This window comes from Ovis canadensis, chromosome X (assembly GCF_042477335.2).
Source record: "Ovis canadensis isolate MfBH-ARS-UI-01 breed Bighorn chromosome X, ARS-UI_OviCan_v2, whole genome shotgun sequence".
Taxonomy (NCBI): Eukaryota; Metazoa; Chordata; class Mammalia; order Artiodactyla; family Bovidae; genus Ovis; species Ovis canadensis.
In genome coordinates, this window is record NC_091727.1 from 19,688,552 (window position 1) to 19,715,921 (window position 27,370).

Here is a 27,370-nt window from a genome sequence, read left to right on the forward strand (position 1 = left end):
TTGTTACTTCCAATGTGACTCTTTCAAGGATTATGTCATAATTTATATTAATGCTTCAAAAAGAGGCAGGCCTGGAACTAGCATTTACGTTCAATAGCTATTGACTACTATAGGATGGAGGTGTACATATCCAAGTATCAAAACACATTTTTAAAAAATGTATAGAGATACCAAAAAGTCCTTAAAAAGTGGGGAAATAGAGAATATAAGAAATAAGAATATATACAAATTTACACTGCTATTATGTTTTTATAAAATATGCTAAATTTCTAGCAGTTTCCTTTAAAACAATTGAATTAAAATTTCCCCCAAAATGTCAATGTTGTAAGAGTATTACTAAATGACTTAAATGCTTCCTAAATGATTTTCTTAAATCACAACTGCACAGCTAAGAGAAGGGCCAGTTTTTTTTTTGCTTTTCAAAGTGTAGAACTGGTTCAAGTCCAAACAATCACAGAGTATAGCACTTTGACATAAAGGTCAAACAATAATGGATCTCAGATCGCATCATTCTTGCCCTGGAACCAGGAATCTGGTACATAATCGTCACCAATCCACACCGATCTCCTAGGCTTACTGGAAGAAGGAAGGCACAACAGCCAAGTCCTACAGCAACTGCCCTAGGTTTCCTCCTCTGTAAGATGGAGAAACAGTAGTGCCTCTCTTACAGTGAGGATGTAATGAAAGCTCACAAGCGCTGATTAACCATGCCCAGGACACAGCGGGAGCACAGTGAATTCAGCTAGTCTGTGCTGCCCACGCTAGTCTGCCTGTGCCTAGTTACAGCTCTCCCTCTTCTGCTAACGAGGGCTCCTGCCCACAGGACTGACCATACTACCTTGCCTAACACAGCTGATGAGACAGAGTGTGCACTATGCTGCCAGTCTAAAACCACAGCGAGCGTTCCTTTCCTATAAAAATTATACTGGGAACATGTATACATGCCTTTGACTTCTCAGTCACCAACCATTACTTGTGCCTACACATGCTGGCATTCCCCTTCTGGTAACTCCGTGGAAATTAGATCTTATCTCTAGGAGGACAAGTAACTTCCTACTAAAACAAGAATACACAGGTGACATTTCACAAACACTAATTGCGAAGGTGGTATGTGATGACGCTGTTCTTCACCATCTCAACAGTAGATTGCCTAGTTATACTCACACACATGTAAGCAGCCAGCCTAGGAACTCCTGCCACAGCAACTCAGGCTCCCATAACCACAGGAAAACACACCACACCAAGTTATAAAACTCAACTGCACCCAGTTTGACCAACTGTACACAGGTTCACAGGCTAGCCCAGCTTCTTCTAAAGGTGCCATTTATTAAGCACCTATCTCCTGCCTGGCATCATGCACTCCAAGATGGAGAAAGTGAGACTCTCCCCAGGGGTTAAGACTTCTGTCCAAAGTCGCAGCTGCTAAGTGGCAGAGCTTGGATTTGAGGCCAATCTGGCTGACTCCCAAGCTGATGGGCATCAACTCAATAGTGAGAGGGAAGGCCACCTGAAGGGAAGAGCCCTGACCTAGGGATCTAGGTGTCCAGAAACTGAGTAGCTGTTCCTACCAGGATTCACAAAGGAGGCAGTAAGGCTACTACTATGCAGTCTAGAACAAGTCCCTGATTCCCTTGATCTTTAAACCCTTCTTTCAAATCTACAGTGTCTGCAGCTTGCCCCCATGGCCTCCTTGGCAGCCTGGGCCCCTGACTGTTGGAGGACTACTATGCTAATTGAGGGGGAAAGGGGACTGGGGCAAGAAAATGTACGCACTGGTTAAAATTTACCTGATGGCACACTTGAAAGGTGTGCACTTTAGTGTAAGATACCTATTTCTAACACTACAACAACTGCAACAACACACAGAAAAGACAAAATTCAGTGCTAGCCGACCTGCCATATATCAGTAGTGCTCAAGGCTGCAAAGAGCAGGCCTGGATCTCCCAGGCAACTGCATCCTCAATGCGGCTCCGTGAAGCGGTGAGGGAGCTCCAAGGGCAGCGTGGGAGACAGGAGGTGAGCCTCAGCAGGGCTGATGTGGAACTGAAGACACCAGCAAAGGCCCAGGGACTGGCTCAAGCTGCAGGGCTCTTAAAGAGCACGTGGTGATTCGGGAGAGAAGGGGTCTACACAGCCAGTTCCGGACTCTGCCTTGACCCCTTCTCTTCCAGGGTCCCTTTACCTGCCTTTCTCACGCCTTTTACTGTCTCCACCCTATACCAGATCTCAGCTACTCATTGTCCAAAAGGCCTGGCTCTTCTACAGCCATCAGAGGAGCTATCGCCATTTGTATCACTTCCACACTCATATGGAGCTCAGTCCTGGGGGCTTCTTCCAGGTTCCATCTACGTGGCCCTTCCAATAGTGCCCCAGTCAAGGGACCCTGAGTAATCCCTTCACCTCTCAGAGCTTCGGGCTCCTCTTCTGTATAAATCAGGATCATTACTACCTACTTCCCAAGGTTACAGTGTGTGTTGGGGGATGGGGGTGCTGTGAAAATGCTTGGCAGCAGGAGAAGCCACAGTTGGCTCCCTTCCCCTGATGATATACGAGAACACAGACCAAACAAGTCGTGGCAGTCATGCACTGGGTCCAGGCCCCAGACCACGCAATCTGAAGCTCTGCACACTTCCGTCTCCCCATGAACCCCACGAAATTGCCCCAAGAGACCTGCCGCAACTTTCCACAAGGTCCCAGTTTACATTCTAAGATTTCCTCTCCTCTGCTGAGCCGACAATTCATTTGAAAGGTGAGGTGAACAAAGTCAAAGGTAGCTAAAAGAAGACAATGAGCAGCTAGAAAAATTCAACTCGATTAATGACCTACTGAGCACTGCAGTGCAGAAACTTCCCTCCTACGCTGGCTCCTCATCTGGGAGGCACCTGGACTCCTGTGTTTCTACAATAAATTTAATACATGTTTGTATCATTTCAAAAGGACCCACTGTTTGCAATATGACTTGCTAGCTAAATGAAACCTGCATAATTTCCCTTCCACCCTTCTGAGTTCTTGGCTGGGACCCCCTGTAATATAGATGGAACTTTTTTTTAAGATTTATTTATTTTTGGTTGTGCTGGGTCTTTGTGCATGCTCTTCTCATTGCGGTGGGTTTTCTTGTGGAATACAGGCTCTAGGGCGTGCAGGCTTCAGAAGTTGCGGCTCAAAGGCTCTCTAGAGTTCAGTATTTGTGGTACACAGGCTTAGTTGCCCCTTGGCATGTGGGATCTTTCAGAACCCGGGATCAAACTCACATCCCCTGCATTGGCAAGCTGATTCTTAAACACTAGGCCACCAGGCATGCCCTAGGCAGAAGTTTATTAAATATATATGTCATGTACATATGGGAGGTTCTCAGGAAACCAATCACACTCTCCAGGATGGCCCAAACCACTACCTCAAATACCACTTGCAGCTAAAGACCAAAGACAGATGTGAGTGAGAGGTGGAATTCATGGAAGGTGAGAGGGGGAAATGCTTGGTAAACACAGGCTGCCCTGCAACGCAGATACGTCTCCCAGGTTTAAAAGTCATCCGTATCCATGGTAAAAGCCATCTTCCTAATATAGGCCCCCTCTTCCTAATGTAAATTTCCTTTATAAATACAGATTTCCCTTACAAAAGGACCATTTTCAGAACTTCTCAGGCGTCTGTAGTTTCTCAAAATAATCCTATGCCAAAGAGGCGTACTTCATATTTTGAGTAGTGTATTCTACCCCCTTTGCCAGCCAAGCTCAAGGCTCGCCAAGGCAGCTGGGTGGCTCCGCACTGACGCCCATCCTCCCAACCTTCCCTACCTCCAGGCTCCCCTGCTCTGTGTGCCTCTCACTGTCACACAGCTAGCTACAGCTACAGGCCTGTGGATTCCACCTGTCCTTTCCAGGGTGATGAGCAAGAAAGAGGGAAGTAGGAGCTGGTGCTCGATAAGAGCAAACATGGACAGCAGAGCACGCCTAGACGCTTCTGTCACAGATGGGGCAAGCGGGGCCAGGGGACCGAGGTTGCCCTCGGGGTCCTTTAGAGATGGAGAAGCTCTGACACAGGGGGCTTTGGTGTGAGCATCCAAGGCCGGCCTGTCCCAATCAAGGGGTAAGGCTCAATGTGAAGACAGAATGACCTTTGAAAAGCCCTCCTGTTCCCCAGCAAGGATGGAGAAGAAGCTGGAAGCCAGTGAGCGCTCTGGAGCCAGTTGAGTACAGGTTCTACTCTCACAGATATCTTGGAGCATCAGGGGAGAGGGTAACAGAGGGGCAGAGGGGGAGAGGAGGGAAGGAGGGAAAGGGAGGGGGCAGGAGAAAGAGACACACACACACACATTCACACACACGCACACTGCTCAGAACACTGCCTGCTGTGCTCAATAAAGGTCAGGCGACGCCGTTTCTGAGCCTAGCCCAGGGCTGTCCTTCAGTGGTTGGGCGGAGGTGGGTTCTAGGGTTGCACACCACAGGGGACATGGTCGTTTAGTGTGGACTCAGAAAGGCCTTGGACATCTGCAAAGAGTGCCAGACACAGGGGGAAAAAATAACTCTTATTTGCTTTTTTCAGCAGTGAAGTACAAGACACTGAAAAATGTCTCTTTGAAGATGTGGACAGAATCCAGCAGGTAAAAGCTGGTAACGAGAAATAAACTACAGCATTCTCATTATTAGTACTGCCATTTGATTTTTTGTGTATGTTTCATGATGATGACCATAAAAGGTGTGCAAAGGATCCCAAAGTGGCACTGGAGACCCTGCTGGCTTGTCTTCATGCCATCATGACCAGGTCCCCATCGGATCCCGGATTCCTATGGTGGGAAGAGCTGTGCCCTTGATGAGTGAGACACCAGAAGCTCCCTCATTCTCTCCTTCCTTGTTTCCTGCCTCCCACAGCGACATGCATTGGGTGATGGCAGTCTGCCCACCCTCCCTGTTAACAGGGTTGGCAAGAGCCTTCAGGGCCCTTCCCTAAGGACAGCCCCTTGTTCCCAGGCTGCCTGCTTCCCTACAGTCACCTCAGTAGGCTTCAGACCTGCATCTTGACCACTGCTGAGCAACTCAAGCATCCAAGGTGAACTCACCTGCTGTAGACCCATCTATTCACAGTCTCAGCCCTGGGCGGCTGAGCCCCACCTCGGAGACGGCCCTCGTTACACCAGTGCATCGAGGGGCCAGTGACAGGCCAGCAGGACTGAACTGGAGGCCTCAGTGCGGTGCTTGGGCATGTGGCTCGAAAAAGATGTGTTTTAAAACAAAATGCAAAGGGTAAATAAAGAGGTTAGAAAAACAATCACTCTTTGCATTGCAAACAATGTGAAGACATCAAGAAATTGGAAAGCTGTAATAATTTCCTTTTCTCCCAGAAAAGCATGCCCAGCAGGATTGCTCGGCCCTGCCCCAAAGCACAGGCCCTGCATCTGGCATCCTTAAACAAGGACGGTCTTCAAGGGCACTTCAAGGCCTCGAGGCGGAAACAGCTTCCTGACTCAAATAGGCTGTTTTTAAATTGAGAGGACAAAGCAAAATGTGTGCCCCACTCCATGTCACTCAGGGCAGTCTGGCATGCCTTTCTAGGCAACCTTGCAGAGATCTTCAGCTTGCTAATTAAATTTACCCCCACTTCACCCCATCTAAATACCTCTTTGGAAAAACAAAAACCACATAAATCTTAAAATTCTAGTTATTCAGTAGGTCTGAAACCTACTGAGGTGACTGGGAAGGAGGGGCTGTCCTCAAGGAGGGGGCCTTGGTGGGCAAAAGTTTATTTTGAAAACAGAAAGATTACAGATTGTAAGAGAAAAGATTAAGATTACAGATTGACAAGAGAAAAGGCAAATTGTGAATCACACTCCTCATTTCTGAGAATGATTTTTGCAGAGTAAAACCACAAGGCCTTCAGAAGTGAAGTCTGAAGGGTCACAGCTCTGTGCAGGCTTCTCTTTGGGTTGTTCCACGGGAAAGGCTCCTGCCATTCAAGACAATGCGTGACAAACGCCCGTTTGTGCACCACAGCTGGGTTTGAGCACGGCCACCTTGCCTGTTGTGGCTGTCACTGTTTCTCTCCTTTTCTCATCACAAGAATATAAAAACTGATAATACGTGTTTTTTCAAATCTTGCAAATACTATCACCAAAGAAAAACAATATGCCAGCCCATCACAGCAACCCAGCTTTGGATTCACATTATTTTAAATTAGCCAGACTGTCACACTTAAAGGTCACTACATACATTTCTATTACAGCTGACCCCAGACCAGTGCTTATGTGACCACTGCCTTTAAAAACAGCACACTAAACAATTCTCAGACTCTAGTACAGTGGCTCTCAACCAGAGGTGATTGTGTCTTCCAAGAAACACTTGGCGGTATTCAGAGACATTTTGGGTCATCATGACATGGGGGAGGCATGCTACTGGCACCTAGTGGGTTGAGGCCTGTGATGTTGCTGACAATCCTATGGCGCTCAGGACAGCTGCCCTGACATACACTAAAGAACGAGCCAGCCGAAAATGTCAGCAGTGTCAAGTTTGAGAAACCCTGCTCTAATAACTTGCACTACAGGTGAAAAGTAGAAAAACTTCCTCCTCACTGAATACAGCTTGGTTCTTCCCACATCAATGCACAATAGCATGAAAAAATCTAGAAAATGATATAGAATAAACATGATTCCCATTTGGGCAATTTAGTTTAAAACTGTAGCAACTTATAGTAATATCCATTGTATTTTTAAAATTCTTCTTCAAAAACAGATAATAAGTATCTTAAAGGTGTTTGACAGCATCAGTAGGGACAATTTGTTCCCCTAGGCAGGACCTAAAATTACTAAGAGTGGCTAAAATTACTAAGAGTAAGTGATAAGGGTTGTTTTGTAACAAGCATCTTGGAACAAACTGCCCCAATGCCGCCTTCCTGGATGGCAGCACAGTGAAACCACAGCGCGAATCTGAAATGGAGGCAAAGGCAATAAAATCACAACAAATGTCCTGCACTCATAGGGGGAACTGGGGAAGGGGGCAGAAGAGAGACGGATGGAGCAGCTCTGATGCCTATAAAATCCAACAAGCATTTGAAAAGTGGGTTTACTTGATTTGATCAGCACTAACAGGAAATCTTATATATTTGATCAAAGTTTTTTTTTTAAACATAGCGTTTCCTTTTGGGCACTTTTTTTCCCCATAAAGAATCAGCAAAATGTAGGATGCTTCATGACTGCAGACACTGTGTCCCTTTTTATAGTAACAGGAAGGATATTTCTGTTCCCAAGGCAACCCGAGGTTTCACTCATCAACATGGCACCAACTATTTTCATGAAGCACAGTATTGATCTTCTGAGGTTTCAAAATTGGGAGTTTCCTGCCTAAGACAGGGCATGATGGTCCCCACCCCCGACACCACATCTGAGTTGTGCATCAAACATAAGAAATAAGGATAAAGAGCAGGTATCAGGTAAAATACTTTCTCAAGTTTTTCTCCAGGTGCTCATTCAAGCAGATAACAAGGCATTTGGTCCAACTGGCTCTCAGACATTTGCTCTTTGCAGAGAGATGTCCACTGGGAACATGTAAGACCTAACAGCAGTTCAAGGGCAGGGGAGTGCTGTGGGCAGCCTGGCCCTTCCCAGAGCCCTGCCCCCACTGCCCTCCTGCTCTGCCCTTCACGCGGCCAAGGCCGTCCTGCACCCAGCCTCTCCTCCTGGCCCACGGCGGGGCCTGGAAGGCGCAGGGCGGCATGTTCCTTGCCTCCCCTCTCCACCTTGTTCTCTGCCTGCCTCTGGCCTGTGGAAAACTTTCACCAAAGAATAAGTTTAATCAGAGAAATGAGAAAGGCTGAAACAAAGGAAAACAGTCTAAGGAGACTAAATAATAACAATGTAGTCATTAAGCATAGTCAAGGACCTTTAGTTCTTTCTCAAGGGCTGTAGATAATATTCAGAGTCATATCCTGTGAGCTGTCTCATAGATACTAAAACCCCAGGTGGAGAAGTTAACTACATGAGGACCAGACTGTACCCAGGACTTGAGCTGCCACAATTCCGAGAATTGACCGCAAAGAAATGGGAACAAGTGCACCCCGGAACTGAAGATTAACTGTACCTACAACAACCAAGATGATGCTGGTCACACCACCAATGACCGATTTGAAGATGACTGCTAGAGATGACTGTACTGTTCCCACATGGAGTGCCCCCACATCACTCTGTCTATAAATGCTCTCACCTCCTGCGTCTTGTTGGGGAGCGGGGCAGTCGGCCTTTGGACAGATGTCCGCTACCCTCCCTGCCAGTTGCTGGCATCTGAAATAAAGCAAACTTCCTTTTCTACCACCCTGGCCTCTTCACTGGCTTTTGAGCGGCAAGCAGTTGGATCCCCCATGCATACCTTTCAGTAACAGGCCCAGGGCCTGAGCCACAGAAAACCTGTATGCCTCTGTGAGCTACACAGTGAATTAATAATCCAGATGAGTGTTCATGGGGATATGATCAGGAATGGAATGGAAAGGGAAAAATGCATTCTAGCCCAGAGAAGTGTATGCTACACAAAAAGGCATTTGCAATAGCAACAAAGTTTGGTAGTCAACAAAGTGGTAAATTTGGGGAGCTTGGAAAGTAGCTAAACTGGAGACTTCAACAACAGCCAGTTTAGAGAAATAATGCTGGTGATGACAAGAATAAGCAACATCACTCATGCCAGTGCTAAATATGTTACACTCTGAGCTCATTTAATTTCCCAGCAAATGTAAGTTCAGTTCAGTCGCTCAGTTGTGTCTGACTCTTTGCGGCCCCATGAATCACAGCATGCCAGGCCTCTCTGTCCATCACCAACTCCTGGAGTTTACCCAAACTCATGTCCATCAAGTCAGTGATACCACCCAGCCATCTCATCCTGTCGTCCCCTTCTCCTCCTGCCCCCAATCCCTCCCAGCATCAGGGTCTTTTCCAATGAGTCAACCCTTCGCAAGAGGTGGCAAAAGTACTGGAGTTTCAGCTTTAGCATCATTCCTTCCAATGAATACCCAGGACTGGTCTCCTTTAGGATGGACTGGTTGGATCTCCTTGCAGTCCAAGGGACTCTCAAGAGTCTTCTCCAACACCACAGTTCAAAAGCATCAATTCTTCGGCGCTCAGCCTTCTTCACAGTGCAACTCTCTGGAAAAACCATAGCCTTGACTAGACGGACCTTTGTTGGCAAAGTAATATCTCTGCTTTTTAATATGCTATCTAGGTTGGTCATAACTTTTCTTCCAAGGAGTAAGCGTCTTTTAATTTCATGGCTGCAGTCACCATCTGCAGTGATTTTGGAGCCCCAAAAAATAAAGTCTGACACTGTTTCCCCATCTATTTGCCATGAAGTAATGAGACCAGATGCCATGATCTTCATCTTCTGAATGTTGAGCTTTAAGCCAACTTTGTCACTCTCCTCTTTCACTGTCATCAAGAGACTTTTTAGTTCCTCTTCACTTTCTGCCATAGGGTGGTGTCATCTGCATATCTGAGGTTATTGATATTTCTCCCAGCAATCTTGATTCCAGCTTGTGCTTCTTCCAGCCCAGCGTTTCTCATGATGTACTCTGCATATAAGTTAAATAAGCAGGGTGACAATATACAGCCTTGACGTACTCCTTTTCCTATTTGGAACCAGTCTGTTGTTCCATGTCCAGTTCTAACTGTTGCTTCCTGACCTGCATATAGGTTTCTCAAGAGGCAGGTCAGGTCATCTGGTATTCCCATCTCTTTCAGCATTTTCCACACAGTTTATTGTGATCTACACAGTCAAAGGTTTTGGCATAGTCAATAAAGCAGAAATAGATGTTTTTCTGGAACTCTCTTGCTTTATCCACAATACAGCAGATGTTGGCAATTCGATCTCTGGTTCCTCTGCCTTTTCTAAAACCAGCTTGAACATCAGGGAGTTCACGGTTCACGTACTGCTGAAGCTTGACTTGGAGAATTTTGAGCATTACTTTACTAGCATGTGAGATGAGTGCAATTGTGCGGTAGTTTGAGCATTCTTTGGCATTGCCTTTCTTTGGGATTGGAATGAAAACTGACCTTTTCCAGTCCTGTGGCCACAGCTGAGTTTTCCAAATTTGGTGGCATATTGAGTGCAGCACTTTCACAGCATCATCTTTCAGGATTTGAAACAGCTTAACTGGAATTCCATCACCTCCACTAGCTTTGTTCATAGTGATGCTTCCTAAGGCCCACTTGACTTCACATTCCAGGATGTCTGGCTCTAGGTGAGTGATCACACCATCGTGATTATCTGGGTCGTGAAGAGGTAAGCACTATTACAGGGTTTCCCTGGTAGCTCAGCTGGTAAAGAATCCACCCTCAATGCAGGAGAATCTGGTTCAATTCCTGGGTCGGGAAGATCCCCTGGAGAAGGGACAGGCTACCCACTAAAGTATTCTTGCTTGGAAAATTCCATGGACAGAGTAGCCTGGCAGGCTACAGTCCATGGGGTTGTGAAGAATTGGACACAACTGAGTGACTTTCACTTATCAAGTACTATTATTGACCCTGTTTTCCAGGAGGGGGAACTGAGAGATTAAACACTTTTCTGAGGTCACACAACTGGTAAATGGCAAAGGCGAGATGCAAACTCAAGCTGTCTGAGTCTAGGCGGCTTGGGGCCTTCTAGAGACTAGGGGCTTGGATGCTGCCTAGACGTGAAAGGCAAGCCTTACCTTAAAGGCACTGAATGCAGAGGAAAATATATTCCACATTCACAACAGAAACCTACAAGAGGTACTCAACTTTGGGCTTCTACCTCACCTAAGGACGTTTAACACCTGCCACAGGCAAGAAATCCACAAAGCTAGTCCCCCATATTTTCAGCAATTACAGTATTTCAGACACGTGACTAACTACTGCTGAGCAAAATACCTGAGGAATCTTTTCATTTCTCTGCTAACCATCCTGGTCTAACTCATAACCAGCCAGTCCTATCTCAAAAATACATAGAACAAATCAGCTCAAGGGTTTAAGAAGGTCAAGAATCTTTTAACTTATGGGTTCAACAACTAATGTCTATACATTAAAGCTTGTGTACATATATGATGCATTATTATTTGACAGAAATATAGTAAAAATAGCATTCTGTGTAAAAACAGTCCCATTTGGAAGTCATGTCTCAGGGTCCTTGACCCAAAAGGAAGCCACTTTCAGCCAAGTCTGAGCAGTGCTGCTGCACGGCTGGTTCAACTCAAGTTGAACTCTTTGTAAACTGTAGGTAGCTACCAGTATTTTAAATAGTGCAGAACTGACTGTGAAGAGGCAAAACGGAATTTGGGGATGATGAAAGTGTTCTAAAACTTTATTGTGGAGAGAGCTGCACAACCATACAAATGCAAACTGTTCACAGAGAATGGGTGATGTTGACAGTACATAAATTGCAGCTCAAGAAAGCTGTAACAGGAAGAAACGGAGGCAGGGAGGAATAGGGTCAGAGAGGAAAGGAACAGAAAAGCAGGCACCAAGTAGGAAAAGTAAGCACTGTTTTGTAAAGACCTGTTTCAGCTACATCAATACACACACTGTAATATGTGTTTCTAACTGTGGAGTTATTCATGATCCAAAAATCAGTAAGGCCCTGCTTTAGGGTAATGACATCTAGAAGTGCTATGCAACCTTGATGGGAATCCCCTGGGGATCTCGTTACACTGAAGGTTCTACTCAGTAGGTCTGGGGCAAGGCCGGAGTCTGCATCTTGCGCAAGCTCCTGAGTCATGTTGACACTGCTGGTCTGTAGACTCCACTCTGAGTAGGAAGGAGCTGGGGTATAAATGGAGGCTGAGCTGGCAGGAATACTCAGACGTAAGACTGTCATCACCAGAAGGATCCTTAGAAAAATTTAATACATGTTTCCCAAATGGCCATGATCATGAGAACCGTCTAGGGGTTCTTCCTAAAAACACAGATCCCTATAATCAAGACAGTGTGGCACTGGCACTGGCATAAGGACAGACACACAGATCAAAAGGACACAACAGAGTCCAGAAACAGATCGACAAATGCACAAGCAGCTGAATAGTTAACAAAGGTGTCAAGGTAATGTAGTGGGAAAAGAACAGTCTTTGCAACAAATGGTGCTGGAACAAGTAGATATCCATATGCAAAAAAATGAACCTTGATCCATACCTTACATCACATATAAAAACTCAAACTGGATCTATAAAACTTCTATTAATACCTAGGAGCATGCAAGGATTTCTTAGAACACACAAAAATCTCAAACTATAAAAGAAAAAACTGACATATCAAATTTCATCAAAATTTAAATCTTCTGCTCAAGACACAATAAAGAGATGGCAAATCAGACAATGAGAAAATATTCACAATACACATGTGTGACAAAGAACTTAAATCCAGAATATAACAAAAATTATTTTTTTAAATGTCTGATTTTAACATAAAAACTATTGACCAATCTTACTTATGGATAAAGATGTATAGTTTTAAAATAAAATATAAGCAAATAAAAAATTCTTACAGTTAAACAAGCGAACAACTATTTAAAAAATGGGCAAAAAGTGTGAACAGGCATTTAACATGCCAACAAGCACATGAAAAGCTGCTCAATCTTCAATTATCAGAAAAATGCAACATAAAACCACAGTGACAAATCATTATACAACCACTGGTATGGCAAAAAAAAAAGTAGTAATTTAGATCTAATGAAAAACTAACCATACTAAGTGCTTGCATGGATGCAAAGCAAGTAGCCCTCTCTTACACTGCAGGTCAGAATGTAAACTGGTACAAGCACCTAGGAAAAGAGTTTGGCAGCTCCTTTCCCAGTTAGAGTATTCATGCATCATACGACCCAGCAAGCCCACTCCTATGGATTTACTCAAGACAAATGCAAACGGGTTTACAAAGCAGTTTGCACCTGAATGCTCACAGTATCTTTGTCCATAACTGCCACAAACTAGAAACAAATGTCCATCAGCAAGAGAATGGCTAAAATGGCAATGCAGCAAAAACACGAGTGCATTCTCAGTGAGAGAAGTACTCTGCAGCAATAAAGCAATGAATTACTTATATATACACACAACATGGATGAATCTCAGAAACATATGGAGTGAAAGAAGCCAGAAAGAAAAGAGTACACCCTACATGATTCCATGGACATGAATGTTAAAAGTGGCAAAACTAATCTATAGTAACAGAAAGTAGATTAGAGGATGCCTGGGGCTGAGGGTGAAGCATGTCTGCAAGGGGCTGTGATGGTCAGAAATGAATACATTCGTTGAAACACTGGTATTAGTATACTGAAAATGAGTGCATTTTCTCTGTATATCAATTATGTATGCAAATCTATGTACAACAAACATATATACTCAACAAAACTAATTTAAAGCAGATTCCCAAACTCCTCCTCAGACCTGGTGAAGTGGCATCTCCCAGGAGGAGGCAGAAAACCTGAATTTGTAACACAGAAAAGGAGGCCTAGTGACATGAAGCAGATTCATGAAGGTCCCAAATAAGTGGTTGATGAGCATCTCTGTTCATAGGAATGAATATTTATCAATATTTCCCTAATAGTAAAACAAAGAGGGAACAGAGCAGGATAGGGAGGGGAGATGAGAGCAGTGTTCATGACATGGCCTGCTGTGTCCAAGCAGCATTTAATGGGCCATAATAAAAAGCAGTAAATAAATTATTTCCATTTAAGACAGTAAGAGGCCAGTTCACATTAATAAATCATTTCAATATCATTCTGTCCACATCTCAACCTGCTCCTCAGATGTGTTCCTGAGTCTGCGAGCTTGAATAGGACCATTTCCTAGGGGACTCTGCCCTCCTGCCATACCTAGCTCCCATCTTTTGTTGGCAGGAGCCAGGATCTCCCTCCCCTCCAGGTCTTTGCAAAGCTCTGTCCCCAGATTGGAATACCCTCTCCCCCAACCCAGCACACACACACTTAGTGTTGACTGATGAGTAGCTACTTCCTCCAGGAAGCCTTCCAAGATCTACCCAGGTATCCCAGAAGGGAAAATTCTGTGTGCCTCCGCAGCTCATCCATCTTCATTTATATAGTTGTGATACTCCAGCTTCACATACCCTTTTATTTTCTTTACCATTGTTTTCCCAGCAGTCAGTCCAGAAAAGGCTCCAGGGAAGTATTTGTTGTCTGAACACTTCAAATACCATTCCGCTCATGTTATCTGTGAGACCCTTAAGTCTGGTCTTCTCCATCACCCTCTACTCTTTGAATAATATAATTCTTTCACACAGGGAAAACAATTAAGTACCTACATCTGGCACATTTGGTTCTGTGCTCTTCAGGGAGTGGAAGGGTGTGGGGGCCTGGCTGGGCTCAAACAGGTGCCTGGAGACCCAGACACTGACACCCCAGAACCAGGCAGGTCTGATTGGGCCCCCTGGAAAAGGTATCATCAAACCTACTGAGCCAACAGATCTGTGTCACAGCCACTGGCTGTGATGGAGACAAACCTGGTCCTCAATGGAATATGGAGAACTGACTGGTAACAACAGCTCATCTGTTATTCACTCCACCAGGATCCATTTTAGGAAAGCAACAAGGGCTTAAACCAGTGGCTCTCAAACTTGACTTTGCATCAGAATCACCTTGAGGGCTTGTGAAAACAAAAACTCTGGGCCCCACATCTACAAAAAATCTGGGCCCCTGACTCACTAGGGCTGGGATGTGCTAGTCGCTCAGTCGTATCAGACTCATTGTGACCCCATGGGCTGTAGCCCACCAGGCTCCTCTGTCCATGGAATTCTGGGCTGGGTAGGGTTGGGGTGGGGCTCAGGAATTTGCATTTCAGACAAGCTCCCAGGTGGTGATGATGTTTGCCCTCTGAGAAGCCCAGAGCTTGCCTCCCACAGGCATCTTTACACATAGCCTCAGCCCTCTGTGTTGTCTTGGAAAAAAATCTTTCAGGCCCTCAGCTTCTTGTCAGCAAAATGCGTTACATGCTATCTGCTTCTTGGGGTTGTATTAGGGATTAGAAAATACATCTGAAGCACATGGCATGCTATCTTTCATGGGTCACAGCTTTACCCATAAAGATATTTTCTGAAAAGGTATTTAGGAAAAGTCTTGTTTAGAATGCCTCAGTGGCTGGAAGATGAAGGACCTGAGATCCTTCTGCTTTCCTGTTCAGTCATTCGAAGTGTGTCTCCCCTTCAGATCACAAGATGCTGCCATGGCACCAGCGTCATCTTCTCACAGGAGAGCAGGCAGAGCTGGGGTGAAGAAGGGAGGAGCCAAAACAGGGAGGAAGGAGCTCTCTCCTCAAGCTCATTTCTCTTGGACGCCAGAAAGATTCCCCAGTAGTCTTCCCCTTAAGGCTCCTTGGCTGGTACTGGATTACATGGCTACAAGGGAGGCCAGGAGAGTGGGTACATGGCAAAGGGGAATGGAACCACCAAGAACAACTTAGGCTTGAAGTGACTCAAGGTTTGGCCCCGGTGCTGACTATCCCAACACCCCAGCTCTGAAGAAGGAAGGAATGGCTGCTCTGCTGTTCATCCTCCTGTGTGGATGCCCCACCGCCAGCCAGTGAGGGGATGGATGTCCCCACACAAAGCCTGGATCAGCATGCTTCTGGAAACAGATCTGGTCCCAGGTACCAGCTGCTGAATAAACTTAAAGCGCTCACTCTCTCCTTTCTCCTTGTAAACTGAGATTACTGCTGCCTTTGCCACAAGGTAGAGGGAAGAACTCAGAGAAGGCAATGGCACCCCACTCCAGTACACTTGCCTGGAAAATCCCATGGACAGAGGAGCCTGGTAGGCTACAGTCCATGGGGTCACAAAGAGTCAGACACGACTGAGCAAGTTCACTTTCACTTTTCATTTTCATGCACTGGAGAAGGAAATGGCAATCCATTCCAGTGTTCCTGCCTGGAGAATCCCAGGGACAGTAGAGCCTGGTGGGCTGCCGCCTATTGGACATGACTGAAGCGACGCAGCAGCAGCAGCACCAGATAGGAAGAACTAAATAAAAGAACAGGCTGTCCACTTTTTGTCTTTTTAGACTGAACTCTGAAAAACTAGGGCTGTGTTGACTGTGTCACAAATCACCGGTCAGCACACGTCAGGTACTCATAAATGTCTGCAGAGTGTGCCAAGAGCCACTTTTAAGCACCTGTCCTTAGATTCTGTCAAGGCTGTTTCTAGAAACACATTTTGGGGATTTTTACACCAAAAGAGATGCTGCTGAAATAGAAGCTAGAAGGAAACAAGGACTAACACAGATGACAAGGAGAAAAGACTAGCTGCTGTAAAAATAGAGCAAAGACTGTTACCAGGTTGTGGTTCAGGCGGGCTTGGGTTTAGACAGGACATTCAAAAGACACTGCCATGGAGGAGGGCATGCACGACAGGACGCAGGGGTGACAACTCAACTGTGTCTCTCCTACCGACCTTGACCAGCTAACTGGAGCCTGGGATCGGGAGAATGCTGCGGCCACTTCCAGGTGGTGTCTTGAGTGTGGCATGAAGCAGGGAGGATCGAGAGTGTCAGCATGCATGTCACATGGTTTTCCTCTCCCTGGATGAAGTAACTCAGGGATGTTATTTTGACCAAAAGACGTTGACTGGGACTTCCCTAAGGATCCAGGGGTTAAGACTCAGTTTCTTGTCAGTGTCACCCCCTGCACAGGTTCAATCGCTGCTCAGGGAACAAAGATTTCACATGCCACATGGCAGAGCCAAGGAGAAAAAGAAAGAAATTGACTGGCCTGGCCTTTGTGGTCATTTGAAGGGGCCACAAACCAAACTCACCAGTCTTTTGCAGGCCTAGAATGGCTCCTCAACAGCTCTGACCCGTGAAAGGAGGTGTGTGATGTGCTTTATTTTCTAATCCTTAATACAAACTCAAGAAGCAGGTGTCATCCATATCATTTTACTGACAAGAAACTGAGGGCTTGAAAGGTTTTTTTCCCAAGACAACACAAGGGGTTGAGGCTATGTGTAAAGATGCCTCTGGGAGGTGCTCTAACATCTGGCTCCTGGGGCCCTGTCCTCCTAGGGGTCCGAAGGCTGAACCTACACAGACACTAGCTGACTGACATCTAGAGCTAGGTCAAAAGTGGTCTCCCAGGGACTTGCCTGGTGGTCCAGTGGCTAAGACTCTGCACTCCCAATGCAGGGGGCCCAGGTTCAATCCCTGATCAGGGAACTAGATCCCATATGTCACAATGAAGATTGAAGATCTCACATGCTGCGACTGCGACCCAGCTCAGCCAAATAAATAAATGATTTAAAAATAAAAGTGGTCTTCCAGGCTAAAAGTGATACAAAACCTCTGCCATCAGAATGTTCACCAATTTCTGCTTTAAGAAATAAGCAAAAAAAAAAAAAAAGAAAAGAAAGAAAGAAGCAAAACCCCCAAATTCCTCCCCAAACAGGAGCTTATACTATTTCTCTCAACCAAAGTATACAAGGAAAGACAGGACAGAGCTTGTTCTAAAAGTACACCATGCGCTCTCTCACGTGGCTCAGAAATTTCACAGAGAGGGCCTGCTAGTACTCGCTCCATTGCAGGAGCAACAGATAGGAAGGGATGGGAGGCAGACACAGCCAGCCTGCAAACACACACTGCTGCTGGCTCCTCAGCATCAAACACAACTAGTAGATTCATTGAGTAGGGCTCTGACTACCCGTTTCTGTCAAGGTTATTTGTTTTGAGCAAGATGGCTTGCCCTGATTAAAGCTACCAGTGGCCAACAGTAAACGATGAAATGTTTTAATTTCCCAAAAGAAATGAAAATATCTATAACTCCCAGAAGAAACTAAGCTTAGCCAAATCTTTTCTGCATTGATGTTTATAATCAACACAATGTTTTATGAAAATTAGTTAATAAGATTTATAGTCTAAAAAAATGAGTAAAATGTGCATGCCACCCAGTCTCTGCTTCCCCAGTGTTAACTGCCCAGCTGGGCACAACTGTAACATCAATGGGGCTCAGATTCCATTCACAAGGCTTTGGCTTATTCCCTGCAAAACCTAACCTGGTACCTTGTATACAGCAAGCACACCATAAAGTATGCCCTCTTAATACCAGGGCATACATTAACTCTGCAAATGGTAATTTATGGAGCTCTCACTCTCTGCTAGGCATTGTATTAATTGCTCTGCCCACATTCTCTTGTTTAAATCTCTCAACAAGCTGTGCAGTTGGATATTTTACTCTCCCCTTCAAGAGTGAACTGACATGTTCATCTAGATAATAAAGGGAGCAGAATCAGGATTCAAACTCAGGGCATCTGGCTACAAAAGCAAGCAAAAAGCTATGCTCAATGCAAGTGCAACCAGTTATTTTATCAGCAGCAGTAACAGTGATTAGCATGCTACACACTGATACACTTGACACTGGGCCACACAAGGTTGAACTGTGTGGGTCCACTTACACACGGTTTGTTTTCATTATTAAATACTATAGTACTACATGATCCAAAGTTGGTTGAATCCATGGAGGTGGAATCGCATGTACAGAGGAACCGCCTATAAGGAGGAACCATGTATATAGTTCAGTTTAGTTCAGTCGCTCAGTTGTGTCCCAACTCTTTGCAACCTCATGGACTGCAGCACACCAGCTTACTCTGTCCATCACCAACTCTCAGAGCTTGCTCAAACTCATGTCCATAAAGTCGGTGATGCCATCCAACCATCTCATCCTCTGTCATCCCCTTCTCCTCCTGTCTTCAGTCTTTCCCAACATCAGGGTCTTTTCTAATGAGTCAGTTCTTTGCATCAGGTGGCCAAAGTATTGGAATTTCAGCTTTAACATCAGTCCTTCCAATGAATATTCAGGACTGATCTCCTTTGGAAGGAATGATGCTAAAGCTGAAGCTCCAGTACTTTGGACACCTCATGCAAAGAGTTGACTCATTGGAAAAGACTCTGATGCTGGGAGGGATTGGGGGCAGGAGGAGAAGGGGACGACCCAGGATGAGATGGCTGGATGGCATCACTGACTCGATGGACGTGAGTCTGAGTGAACTCCGGGAGATGGTGATGGACAGGGAGGCCTGGTGTGCTGCGATTCATGGGGTCGCAAAGAGTCGGACACGACTGAGCGACTGAACTGAACTGAACTGTTCTCCTTTAGGATGGACTGGTTGGATCTCCTTACAGTCCAAGGAACTCTCCAGAGTCTTCTCCAACACCACAGTTTAAAAGCATCAATTCTTTGGTGCTCAGCTTTCTTCATAGTCCAACTCTCACATCCATATATGACTACTGGAAAAACCATAGCTCTGACCAGATGGACCTTTGTTGGTGAAGTAATGTCTCTGCTTTTTAATATATGTATATAGAGGGTCGACTCTAAGTTATACTCGGATTGTCAACTGTGGGGAGGGTGGGTACCCCTAACCCCTGCCTTGTTCAAGGGTCAACAGTATTTGAAGCTCTACCATTAGTGACTATTAAATACAATTTCTGCTAGAGAAGAAGTGACTGAATTTACACATCTAGAAACTGCACACTTGATTTCAGTCCCAGAACTTGCTCACACTGCAAGGCTGGTCCAACCCAGAGCAGCTTCTGGGCCTGTGGTTCTGAATGGCCTAGTTTTCAAGAACCCTGCAGCCCAGCGAGACAAAAGAAAGCCAACCTGGGAGGGAAAATTGAAGGAAGATGGTCAAAAGGTACAAACTTCCAACAATAAGATAAATACATGCTAGGAATGTAATATACAACACAATGGCTATAACTAGCACTGCTATATAATATATAGGAAAGTTGTTAGGACAGTAAATCCTATGAGCTACCATCACAAGGAGAACATTTCTTTCCTTTTTTCTTTTTATTGTATCTATATAACATGAAATCTGTATGCAGGTCAAGAAACCTGTATGCAGGTCAAGAAGCAACAGTTAGAACCGGACATGGAACAACAGACTGGTTCCAAATTGGGAAAGAAATATGTCAAGGCTGTATACTGTCATCCTGCTTATTTAACTTATATGCAGAGTACATCATGTGCAATGCTGGGCTGGATGAAGCACAAGATGGAATCAAGACTGCCGGGAGAAATATCAATAACCTCAGACAGGCAGATGACACCACCCTTATGGCAGAAGGTGAAGAGGAACTAAAGAGCCTCTTGATGAAGGTGAAAGAGGAGAGTGAGAAAGCTGGCTTAAAGCTCAACATTCAAAAAACAAGGATCATGGCATCCAGTCTCATCACTTCATGGCAAATAGATGGGGCAACAGTGGAAACAGTGTCAGACTTTATTTTTCTGGGCTCCAAAATCACTGCAGATGGTGACTGCAGCCATGAAATTAAAAGACTCTTGTTCCTTGGAAGAAAAGCTATGACAAACCTAGACAGCATACTAAAAAGGAGAGACATTACTTTGGCAACAAAGATCCGCCTAGTCAAAGCTATGGTTTTCCCAATAGTCATGTATGGATGCGAGAATTGGACTGTGAAGAAAGCTGAGTGCCGAAGAATTGATGCTTTTCAACTGTGGTGTTGGAGAAGACTCTTGAGAGTCCCTTGGACTTAAAGGAGATCCAACCAGTCAATCCTAAGGAAATCAACCCTGGGATTTCTTTGGAAGGACTGATGCTGAAGCTGAAGCTCCAATACTTTGGCCACCTGATGCAAAGAACTGACTCATTAGAAAAGACCCTGATGCTGGGAAAGATTGAAGGCAGAAGAGGGGGGCGACAGAGGATGAGATGGTTGGATGGTATCACTGACTCAATGGATATGAATTTGAGCAAGCTATGGGAGATGGTGAAGGACAGGGAAGCCTGATGTGCTGCAGTCCATGAGGTTGCAAAGAGTTGGACACGACTGAGACTGAACAACAATATTACAAGACGGATGTTAGCTGAATCTACTGTGGTAATCATTTCATCATATATGTACATCAAATCATCATGAAGTGATGTATATCAATTATTCCTCAATAAAACTGGGGAAAATAAAGAAATTCAGCCTCACAGAAACAGAATGAAGGCAGGTGACTTAGAAGGGCGGCCAGGGTGCAACAATGGCTGTCTATCCATCTGTCAGATGAATTCCTGTAGTTGTGCCCCATCTACCAACTCATTTACTTTGACAGCTATTTAAGGAGGATTTACAGCTAACCTGCTAATATAAGGAGAGGGAGGGAGGAGGTAGGGAGATGACAAGAAAGCAACAGGGAAAGAAAGCAGAGTGGGTGGCTTATACTATAATTTCGGGGAAAAAAAGTCACTGGTAGACAAGGATCTAAGAAAGCTGGCCCCAAATCTGTAGAGAGAGTATATCAGTGGCTGGGTTGCCTAGGACTGGGAGATGGGAGGAAACAGGGAGTGACTGGCAATAGGTATGGGATTTCTTTTGCAGGTGATAAAAATAACTTAGAATTGATGGTGCACAATTCTGTGAATGTGCTAAAAAGCCAATGAACTGTACACTTTGAAGGGGAAAACTCTGTGTGTGTGTGTACGTTAGTTACTTAGTTGTGTCCAACTCTGCGACCTCATGGACTGCAGCCTGCCAGGCTCCTCTGTCCATGGAGTTCTCCAAGCAAAAATACTGGAGTGGGTAGCCATTCCCTTCTCCATGGGATCTTCCTAACCCAAGGATCGAACCTGGGTCTCCTGCATTGCAGGAGGTTTCTTTACCTTCTGAGCCACCAGGAAGCCTGGGAAAAACTGTATGGTATACCAAAAAAGAAAGAAAGAAACAAAGCTGGCCAACTATCAGAAAATCACAACAAAACCACCTCTAAAGTAACAAATGTTACAAACCACAAGTACATAAGCAGAACCAGTGAAAATCAGAGCACCCTGGTATGTATGAATGGTAGGTTATAACAAAAGTGGATGAGTTTTATTGTTTGCTTCAGAGCAGAGCAATCTAAAATCTAAAAATTAACTATATAAGGCATTTTTTGGTAAACAATCTGTTTCATGTTTGAAAACAAAGTAGTTGCAGAATATGGGATCAGAACCAGAGAAGGAAAAGAACCAGTTCCAAACCAGGCAAGGACATCTGACAAAACAAACATAGGAGGTGCTACAAAGCAGCAAAAAGCCACATAAAAGCCTGCCTGATCCTACAGAACCAGGCTTTCAGAGTATTCTTGAGGAGGGTGACCCATTTGTGAGGTTATTCAATATCCTGTTCCATAAAACAAGGCCTCATAAGTAGCTGAAAATATGTCAGGTGGCAGGGGAGCCTTTCTGATTTTCGGCCCTAAAGCACTATAGTGGGCAGAGTATTCCTCCTAAAGCCTGTGTGGCATTTCAAGGATCTGTTACAAAGATCCTTCTTTTTAAAAGTTTCATACTAATCCTGAAAGCGCCCTCCCTTACACCCAAGCCACCTTCAAGATTCTCTCTCCCACTCTAGTTCCTCAGAGGTCATAAAAACCAGTGACTAGTGGAGATGATTGCACAACCTTGTGAATATATTAAAAACCATTGAACTGCATACACTTCACAGGATTGAGATTTATGTTATATGGACAATACCTCAAAATAATTTTTAAACTGTTTAAAAAATTAGAGACAAACACAGAATTACCACAGGACCCAGCAATTCCACTTCTGGGTATATACCCCAAAGAATGAAAAGCAGGGTCTCAGGGCTTCCCTGGTGATCCAGTGGCTAAGACTCTGTGCTCCCAATACAGGAGGCCCAGGTTCGATCCCTAGTTGGGAAACTAGATCTCACATGCTGCAACTAAGAGTTCACATGCTGCAACAAAGACAGAAGATCCTACGTGCCACAACTAAGACCTGGCACAGCCAAATAAAAGAATAAAAAAAAATATTAAAATAAATAAATAAAAGCAGGGTCTCAGAAAGATACCTGTACACCCGTTTCACAGCAGTATTATTCACAACAGTCACGAGGTGGTAGCAACCTAAGTATCCATTGACAGATGAATAGATAAACAGAATGTGGTTTATACATATAGCAGAATATTATTCAGCCCTTAAAAAGAATGAAATTCAGATACACGATACAACAATGGATGAACCTTGGGGACATCATGCTAAGTGAAATAAGCCAATCACTAAGGGAAAAATATTGTATGACTCTGCTTATATGAGGAGGTATCTAGAATAGGCAAATGTACAGAGACAGAAAGTGGAATATTAGTTACCAGGGACATGGGGGAGGGGATAATGGGGAGTTACTTAATGATACAGAGTTTCTGCCTGAGATGATGAAAAAGTTCTAGAAATAGATAATTGTGATGGTTACATAATACTGTGAATGCATTTAATGTCACTGAATTGTACACTTAAAATGGTTAAAATGCCAAAGTTTATGTTATGTATATTTTACTACAATAAAAACCAACTAAAAAATCAGGGCCTTCACATCTAAGAATTCGTACTTGATATCTGCTTCAAGGTAATAAGGTGCTACAAAAAGGACTTCAGAGAGCAAACACCCTTTTTATATTACAAATTTGAGGTTGAAACATTTTAATTGCATTAGTCAGGTTTCAACCCATTAGGTAGTTAAGATTTAATGCTTATACATTTAACCTTGTCATTTGGAAGAAGAATCAAAAACGGAACAGCACAGATAAATTTCTCTGCTTTTCACTCCATTAAACAGCCTGCAACTGTAAGATACCTCTTTGTCAGTTGCTTCATTTGCTACTATTTTCTCCCATTCTGAAGGCTGTCTTTTCAACTTGCTTATAGTTTCCTTTGTTGTGCAGAAGCTTTTAATTTTAATGAGGTCTCATTTGTTTATTTTTGCTTTTATTTCCAATATTCTGGGAGGTGGGTCATAGAGAATCCTGCTGTGATTTATGTTGGAGAGTGTTTTGCCTATGTTCTCCTCTAAGAGTTTTATAGTTTCTGATTTTACGTTTAGATCTTTAATCCATTTTGAGTTTATTTTTGTGTATGGTGTTAGAAAGTGTTCTAGTAGTTTTCAGTGCTAAACTTGGATTATAAGTAAATTAGAGAAAGCACAGCTCAGTAGGTCACTAGGTCCTTGAAAGGTAATACCAGTATTTATCATTATCAATATATTATATACAACATATATATATATACTATATATATACATTGTATACAATGTATATATACAACATGTATATTATATATATACATTGTACAACATATATATACACGTTGTATACAACATATATGTTGTGTGTATATATATACACAATATATATATACATTGCATAATATACAACATATATACAAACATATGATTTGATGTTTATAGACATGTTGTACTCAATGCATAGATGATGACAATGATATCCATGACCTCAAGGAGCAGAGCTACATGCAAGACACCACACTAAGCACTTTGCATTCATTACCTCATATAATCCTCCTATCAACTCTGTGAGGAATTTGCTACTATATTCATAAGAAGTTGCGTCTGGAAGAGACCGTGAAACTAACCCATGGCCCCACAGCAAGTTAGTGGCCACACTAGTACCTGATCAGGAGAAGGTAAGTGATAAACTCATCAAAAATTTTTAAAAATTTTATTGTGGTAGGAATACTTAGCATGATACACTCTTAAAAAAGCTCAATGTGTACTATACGGTTGAACAGCAGATCTCTAGAACTTATTAATTTTATTTAACTGAAACTTTATACCCACTGATGAGTAACTCTCCATTTCCCCCAGCCCCTGGCAACCACTATTACATTCTTTGATGCTATGAATTCGACTCTTCTGGGTACCCTCATGAGGTGGAAACATGTAGTATTTGTCTTTCCGTAACTAGCTTATTTCACTTATCATAATGTTCTCAAGGTGTTGTCTCTGCAGGTGCCCTGATCTGGATTCTGAGGAGGGGACTCCAAGCGATTGGGCTCTCAGCCTCCTTGGTCCAGGATGACAAGGAACACAGAGGGAGCAGGGTCTAAGTCCTAGAGGGACAGGGCTTAGCAGGAATGCAGGCACCTGAGTTTCTCCGCAATTTGAATACAGCAGGCAGAGCAGTGAAAGGCCAGGGGGTCCCCAGCACCAGCCCTGCTCAGCCTGTCCCAGGAGCGTCTACCCTGAGATAGTAGTTTTCTCAGAAGACCGACTCCCTCAGGATCTGAGTGCTGACCAGCCAAGGCTCAATCAGTGACACAGGTTTTCCCACAAGGGCTGGGAAAGTCCTCTGCCACGTGGCCGGCAAGCTCCTCATGCACACGCCACACCTGATGGTCAAAGTCACGGCAGTCAGGCCTGCTGCAAACACCCCAGCACCTGGAAACAGAAGCCTAAGGCCTTGAAACCTGAGCACCTTCCTGGAGCCAGGTGCATGCCCGGCCAAGGAGAGCATCGCGAACAAGCATAGAAGTGGCCCCTCATGTCCAGATGCTCCCGAAGGAGCCACAACCCTGCCTGCCTTTGTCTCACACTTGTCCCACCTTCCAGACCAGCCTCGCCAGCCCCAGGACTGCTGCGCCCAGCCTGCCATGTCCAGGGGCATTGCAAAATCACTTCTACTCTGCCTCCGCCATCCTCAGCAATCCCAGCCTGAAGCTTCCACGGCAGGTTTCAGTCTACACACGCGACATTCCCTGGGATCAGGGACACCCGGCTTACCTTGAAAGGTCTTCCTCCAGGCGAGAAGCTGCAGCGTGCTGCTACACGAGCCGAGTCCAGGGAGAAGGAAAACTCAAGCCTCTGTGCAAGGTCCAGGTTCAGCCTCCCCATAAGGCGGCCTGTGGAACTGCACGGCCCTCTCTCATTTACATGCACGCTGAAATCATTTCCAACCAACGCCCTCAGGAGTTGAGGCCCATATCCCCTTCTAGGGCACTGCTCACTTATAGATTAACTACCTTGGGAGAGAAGAGTGTGCAGAAGTTAGAAACAATGCTCTCTGCTCTGGTCCTATTTTTGTTTGGGAGAAAACCCACCTTGAGCCAGAGATGGGATTGTAAGCATAGGTGCTCATCTACACCTTTAGCTTTGCTCAGTTCTCTGCTGAAAACTTCCCTTAGTAATTTCTTACTCTCCAAGGAGCACTTATTGTACTGGCTACTCTTGAGATTTGTCTCATGAAAAAGTGTACAGTTTGGCCAAGACAGAGGCATGGAAACACATATTTATAATGTAATAATGATCAGCTCAATAAATCTATATCAGAGCAAAGGAGGACACACTGCCTGGGGGAGGCAGCTGTGCATGTGCCCCAAAGTCCGCTTCAAATGACTGCAACGAAAAAGACCGGCAAGAGCACACACTGACAAAGACGGACAAGAACTGGGGCTCTCATGCCCTCCCGGTGGGGATACAGAATGGCAGGCAGAATCACAGCCCCCTAGAGAAGCCCACGTTCCAAGCCCTGGACCCATGAAAATGTCACCCTCTGTGACAAAAAGGCCTCTGCAGATGCGATTAAGGTAAGGGTCTGGAGATGGAGAGACTGCAGGATTTTCCAGCTGGGCCCCATGTAGCTACAGGGAGGCAAGAAAGCTAGAGTGGGAGAGAAGACACGTCACAAGGGCAGCAGAAACTGGAGAGAAGAGGTGACTGGAAGAGGCTGCGCTACTGGCCCTGACGATGGGGGGTGGGGCGCGGCCCGAGGGGTGCGGGCAGCCGCCAGCAGCTGGAGAGGGCAAGGTGACGGCTTCTCCCCTCAGAGCTCCAGAAAGACTCTGCTGACACCTGGACTTTAGCACTTCTGATGTCCAGAATTAGAAGATAATAAATCCACATTGCTATAAGCCACTAAATTTGTGGTAACCGGTTATAACAGCAATAGGGAACTACTTCCAACTGTTTGGAAAACAGTTTGGCACTATCAGCAAAAGCTGAACATATGCTTACCTTCTTGACCCAGTAATTCAACTCCTAGGTATGCACACAACAGAAATACATGTGTGTGGGCACCAAGAGATATGTGCAAGCATGCTCATAGCAGTTTAATTCACAATAGAAAACTGGAAATAACTGCCTATCAGCAAGAGAATGGATAAGACAAACTGTAGTAGGTATAGTCAGATAATCTAATATTACCCAGAAATAAAAAGAAATGAACCACTGATATCTGCAACATCATGGGTGAATCTTATAGACATAATTCTGAAAGGAAAAAAAGACACAAACACAAAAACTCTAAACTCAATTAAGAAGTTCTGGAGATGGATGGTGGTGATGGTTGTACAATAATGTGAATGTACTTGCTGCTACTTAACTGTACATTAAAAATGGCTAAAATGGTGCTCGCTTCGGCAGCACATATACTAAAATTGGAACGATACAGAGAAGATTAGCATGGCCCCTGCGCAAGGATGACACGCAAATTCGTGAAGCGTTCCATATTTTTATGGATGAAACTGGAGCCGATTATACAGAGTGAAGTAAGCCAGAAAGACAAACACCAATACAGTATACTAACACATATATATGGAATTTAGGAAGATGGCAATGACGACCCTGTATGCAAGACAGGGAAAGAGACACAGATGTGT

At 44.5% G+C, this 27,370-nt stretch overlaps 1 protein-coding gene and 2 non-coding genes across 4 annotated transcripts in view; 2 read left to right on the forward strand and 1 right to left on the reverse strand.

The window, feature by feature from the left end:
• Positions 1-27,370, reverse strand: part of MAP7D2 (MAP7 domain containing 2) — a 98,010-nt gene that overhangs the window by 57,897 nt on the left and 12,743 nt on the right. The gene's annotated exons all lie outside the window — the stretch shown is intronic.
• TRNAG-CCC (transfer RNA glycine (anticodon CCC)) lies at positions 17,060-17,132 on the forward strand. Its single transcript has one exon. It is a non-coding gene; the product is annotated as a tRNA-Gly (tRNA).
• On the forward strand, positions 27,119-27,225 carry LOC138931293 (U6 spliceosomal RNA). Its single transcript, XR_011446535.1, has one exon. It is a non-coding gene; the product is annotated as a U6 spliceosomal RNA (small nuclear RNA).